The following is a 6,449-nucleotide window of genomic DNA, read 5'->3' as shown; positions in this document are numbered from 1 at the left end:
CAGTCTGTTCTAAGTCCATATTCCTCTAACCGCAGTGTAACCCCGGAGTGCATCCAGGATACTCTATGCATCTATATATTATCTATCTATCAATTACTTCCTCTGTTTCACAATGCAAGTCATTCTAGCATTTTCCATATTCGTAGTGATGTTAATGAATCTAGACTCATTAACATCACTATAAATGTGGGAAATGCTAGAATGACTTACATTGTGAAACGGAGAGAGTATATACTAAAAGTCCATTAAACTTCCTACAGACGCTCTCAAACCGCCATGTGGGACTCCTATAAACGCTCCTATCCTGCCACGTGGCTCTCTAATAAATTGGTAGGCCCGCAGTTTTCATCTATTAGATTTATTTTTAGAAAATAACCCCACAATCCACCTCCCTCCCATCTCCCACCAGCCCACCCTCCTCCCCTATGGTATGTATGTACGTATCCTCCCCCTCCTATCCAATCTTATCATCTCTTTATTTCTTTTCAAGTTTATTACAATTAAAAATATTTTTTAAAATAATTTCCGTATAGAGAAATAATCATAACCTTTATATTGCACATAAATATTTTTTATCGTTCTTCATTATCGTATTCATAGTGCTTAACCAGCATGCCCAAGTATATATATGTACGATAAAAAAATAAATCCATATATAAAATAATAATGCCATGTATAATTTTTTTTAAAAAAAATTAAGTATGTCGCATCATCCAAAAAAATCTAAAAATATAATTTTCTATCATACCACGGAATAAATCGAGAATCTCTAAAATAAATTTTTCTCCATATAAAAGTAAAATATATTATTTCACAAATATACATAGATCTATAATATAAATATCAAATTAACGTTCACATTTTAAATATTTATAAATTATATATTCAATTTTGTGATCCTATTGTATCCTTGAATTAAAGGAACTATTGATGTATTATAAACGTTTGTTGTCCTAAAAACATCACGGCACAGGGACCGACGAATAGTAATTAATGAGTAGTAATTAATGTATGATATTTTGTAAAAACAATCTAACTTCATATTTTATGGTGCCAAAAATCACTTGAAAAATATACAATGCCAATTTAAATCTACATCAGTAAAAAAATGAAACAACAAAATTTAGTTGTATATTTTCTCAAGTATAACTAATTTAATTTTAATTTGTTTGAGATTAAGATTCTCAAAACTATGTTTTTAATTTTTCGGTACTACTTGATTTTATTTGATCAGTGACCAGCATACGTGGTACATAGATGTGAAAAAAATCACCAGAAATATTTTTAGTGAATAATCTTGCAATAATACAACCCCTTAATACATCACGAGATTTATGATCATATATGTACCTTTTGTTTCCTTTGCCAAATAGTTTTGACAATAAATAAGCAATCAAGTGACGTGTACAATTAACTACCCATATTATATTTTCTTATAAGTATACTCCCTCAAATTAGTTATTGTTAAAAAGTTTGAAAAAAATAAATAAATTCTTCAAATTAGTAAAGGTGTCTCATGCGATTATCAACAATAGTTGTTGAAAACAAACCAAATGCTAAACTATCAAAATATAAATATAAAAAGGTGCTCTAGAAATTGTCATGGTAGTATGTCTCTTTAGCTATATTTTAATACCGTCGAATGATTAATCTCGCACATTTTTTTTAAAAAAAAGATATTCTATCTATACCATAAATATTTGAGTAGTAATGATTAACACCATTAATAAATGGTGTCCACTCAATATCACAGATCTACTAAAAACTAAAACTTAAAAGAGAAACTATTTTGATCACCTTCATCTTTTCTTTATCCTTCCCTGAAAGGCACCAAACATGGACAATAAAGTTTACTACATTACTGTAAGTATAGTAGGGCCATACATACAGCTCAGTTGGGATGGCCGCAGTGGAGACCACCATCACATCAACTTAGTACTTACCGATTCAACACTCCAAGGTCGATTTGGTGGGGGGGGGGGGCACAACTACATCGATATTTCATAAAACAATAAATAAGATCCCACGCATCTGCGCGGGCTTCCTTCCTAATTGATGTTAATTAGTCTATAAAGTGCTGCGATTAACTCAAAAAATAGACGCTGTGGGGATCGACTGCTTTGTGTCACACTGAAAAACGACTTCTAAATAAAAGTCGAACCATGCAACTATAAAAATATTTTTTGGTTTCCGCCTTTCCGGCGTCACACAAGAGAAGAGCGATGGAAGGTGAAATTGAGATTTTTCCTTTTTCTCATGGGTCCCACAAAATCGATTCTCACGTTGTGGTAACTGAATCAGAATTTCATTCAGCTTTTATGGACTGCTCTGACTGAATCGACACTAGAGGTGCCCGAACTCAGGAAACATGTCCTTTTCCTCTAGTGCCGACGACCGACCCACTACCCACCCATCGACTTGTACAGCAGTACATGTCTCTATTTAGACACCTTCTACTCTCATGTGTATATCCATTCATCTACAATATTCCTTTGAAACACTTCTCCCCTTCTAACCCCCCAAACTATTTCTCTTGTTTAGGAAAACAAAACAAGTACACAATCACAAATTAGAATTGGAAATGAGCGACATCAGGAGTGAAATTCTTAGGTTGATGTACAGGGAGAGTTGACATCAGTTTGCAGTATCTTTACCAAGGTCTGGTACTGCCCAAGACGGTTTTAGATGTTGCCTCCTGATCGTGTACCGCGGAAACAAAACATAATCAGAGTGTGGAGTGAGCTTGGAGGATATGCCGCGCGCGTTACATTTTGAGAATCTGCGAGTGAGCGGCTGTCCTGGTATGCTGATTCAGTTCAGTGCATGGTTGTAGTCTCGGATGTAACTACTTATCTTGCCTGAGTTAAAAGGAGAATATATATGGATGTTGATAGTTTTTTTTTTCCGTTTTGCAAAATCAATCCGTCAGATCCTTTCGTCCTATATCGATCATGCTTTTGTAACATGTATTGTTCTTGTTGGAATTAATGAATGGGCCTTAGCCCACTCGAAGATTAATTAATGAATGGGCCTTAGCCCACTCGAAGATTAATTCTTTGGAAAATCACAAAAGCCCACCTCATGGGATGGCATGCATGTGGAGTTTAGTACTACCTTGCTTATTCTAGGAGAGGGGGACCTCCTTAAAAGGGAGGATGCCCTCCTAGCCACTTGAAGCATGTGTGGTGGAGAGAAGAGGGGAAACACACACGCGCGCTCGCTCGCCTCGCCGGGCAGGGCGGGGCGGCGCGCGTGCACGACGTACGCGTCAAATGGTCCGAAAAATTGGCTCCTCACCCTTGCGCAGATGCAGCCTCCTTTTGCAGTTTTGTTTTGCTGCAAATTCGGATTCGTTTTTGTTTTGGAAACGTTCCGAAAAATCCGGTGCGTGCAAACGGCGTGGAGTCCGGATAAGTTACGCGCGACTTATCCGGTTCGGTTACGCGCAGTAGAGATCGTGCGGGCGCCCTGATCAAGCGACCCTTCTCTATATAAACCGACCTGCCGTCTTCACGCAACATATGCAAAATCAATCTAGGGTTTGCCTCCTACTCTGTACTGCGCTGTCGCTCGTAGACTACTCCATCCCGCTCGCCGGCGTGCACCGGCGATCGGGAGAGCAGGTCTCCGGAACCTCTGCCTTCGACGTCCTGCACCGGGAGAAGGCGGCAATAAGGTTTTTGGGAAGCGGTTCGCGCGACTGCTCCCTGTTTGTTCGCGACGGCTCGCCTTCCTCTTCGCTCGCGTGTTTCGTGCCTTCGTAGACACCTGCGAAAAGTTTCGACCAAGCAGCCGGTCTTTCCGTCACCTCGGTACGTGTTCAATATGTTGCGCATATTTGATCTGTTCATGTTATACTGTGTAGTTTACATGTATAGATCTAATGATGCGTTCATGCTAGTTTTCTTCTGTAATGTCATGATTTATTTATGGAATAGATTAAATCATTATATGTCTATAATCTCAACAATCCAAAAACCTTATTATAGGCACTGTGATTTTACTATGGCTGGTTTTGCCGATGCACTGAGGCCGGATAAATTCACCGGTGTGCATTTTAAGAGATGGCAGATCAGGGTCACTCTGTGGCTGACAGCTATGAAATGCTTCTGGGTGAGTACTGGCAAACCTGAAGGAGTTCTTACTGCTGAACAGCAGAAGCAATTCGAGGAAGCCACTACTCTCTTTGTGGGATGCATTCTTAGCGTTCTTGGCGATCGTCTGGTCGAGGTGTATATGCATATGACCGACGCTAAGAAGTTGTGGGATGCACTGAATACTAAATTCGGTGCTACTGATGCTAGCAATGATCTGTATATCATGGAGCAGTTTCATGACTACAAGATGGCTGACAACCGTTCTGTAGTCGAACAGGCTCATGAGATACAAACCATGGCTAAGGAACTCGAACTCCTTAAGTGTGTCTTACCCGACAAATTTGTGGCCGGGTGCATTATTGCAAAACTACCTCCATCTTGGAGAAGTTTCGGTACTGCACTCAAACACAAGAGACAGGAATACTCCGTTGAGGGGTTGATAGCGTCTCTTGATGTTGAGGAGAAAGCTCGGGAAAAAGATGTCGCGTCTAAGGGCGATGGTGGGCAGTCCAGTGCCAATGTTGTGCACAAGGCCCAGAACAAGAGCAAGGGGAAATACAAAGCTCAGCAGACCACCAACTTCAAGAAGCAGAAGAAGAACAACAACAATCCTAATCAGGATGAGAGGACTTGCTTTGTGTGTGGCCAAGTTGGTCATCTGGCTAGGAAGTGTCCACAGCGCAAGGGGATGAAGGCACCTGCAGGGCAGACTTCTAAGTCTGCTAATGTGACCATTGGCAACACTGGAGATGGAAGCGGGTATGGTAATTTACCTACTGTTTTTTCAGTTAATCAATCTACTAATTGGTGGGTTGATACTGGGGCCAATGTACATGTTTGTGCTGACATCTCATTGTTTTCTTCTTATCAGGTCGCACGGGGTTCCACCGTCCTAATGGGGAATGGGTCACATGCTTCTGTTCATGGTGTTGGCACGGTAGATCTGAAGTTTACTTCGGGAAAGATCGTGCAGCTGAAGAACGTGCAGCATGTCCCTTCTATCGACAGGAATCTTGTTAGTGGCTCCCGTCTGACTAGAGACGGATTTAAGTTGGTTTTTGAGTCTAGTAAAGTAGTCGTGTCTAAACATGGATATTTTATTGGTAAAGGTTATGAGTGCGGAGGCCTGTTCCGCTTTTCCCTTTCTGATTTCTGCAATAAGTCTGTGAACCATATTTGTGGCAGTGTGGATGATGAGGCTAATGTTTGGCATTCACGTTTATGTCATATTAATTTTGGCTTGATGTCTTGGCTTTCCAGCATGTGTTTAATTCCTAAGTTTTCCATTGTCAAAGGTTCTAAGTGCCATAGTTGTGTGCAATCGAAGCAACCTCGCAAGCCTCACAAGGCTGCCGAGGAGAGAAACTTGGCACCACTAGAACTCCTACATTCAGATCTTTGTGAAATGAATGGGGTGTTGACGAAGGGTGCAAAACGATATTTCATGACATTGATTGATGATGCTACTAGATTTTGCTATGTGTACTTGTTGAAAACGAAAGACGAGGCTCTAGACTATTTTAAAATTTATAAGGCAGAAGTTGAAAATCAACTTGACAGAAAGATAAAAAGGCTTAGGTCTGATCGTGGTGGAGAGTTTTTCTCGAACGAGTTTGACTTATTCTGTGCGGAACATGGCATCATACATGAGAGGACGCCTCCCTATTCTCCCGAGTCTAATGGGATTGCTGAAAGGAAGAACCGCACACTGACTGACTTGGTGAATGCCATGTTGGACACCGCGGGACTGCCTAAGGCATGGTGGGGGGAGGCATTGTTGACCTCAAATCATGTGTTAAACAGAGTTCCTAACAGAAATAAGGACAAAACACCATATGAGATATGGATTGGTAGAAAACCATCACTTTCTTATTTGCGCACATGGGGGTACTTGGTGAAAGTCAATGTACCAATAACGAAGAAGCGCAAACTTGGACCTAAGACTGTGGACTGTGTTTTTCTGGGATATGCTCATCATAGCATTGCCTATAGATTTTTAATAGTTAAATCCGAGGTACCGGACATGCATGTTGGTACAATTATGGAGTCTCGTGATGCTACCTTCTTTGAGAGCTTTTTCCCAATGAAGGATACACATAGTGGTTCGAACCAACCCTCTGAAATAATTCCCAATTCAATCACACCACCAGAACAAACTGAACATACACATGAACTTGTCTCTGAGGAGGATGTCAGTGAAGCTCCTCGAAGGAGTAAGAGACAAAGGACGGCTAAGTCTTTTGGTGATGATTTCACTGTGTACCTCGTGGATGACACTCCTAAGTCAATTTCAGAAGCATATGCATCTCCTGATGCAGACTACTGGAAGGAGGCTCTCCGTAGTGAAATGGA

Source organism: Oryza sativa, chromosome 11 (assembly GCF_034140825.1).
Source record: "Oryza sativa Japonica Group chromosome 11, ASM3414082v1".
NCBI classification, from domain to species: domain Eukaryota; kingdom Viridiplantae; phylum Streptophyta; class Magnoliopsida; order Poales; family Poaceae; genus Oryza; species Oryza sativa.
This window is presented reverse-complemented; position numbering follows the sequence as displayed.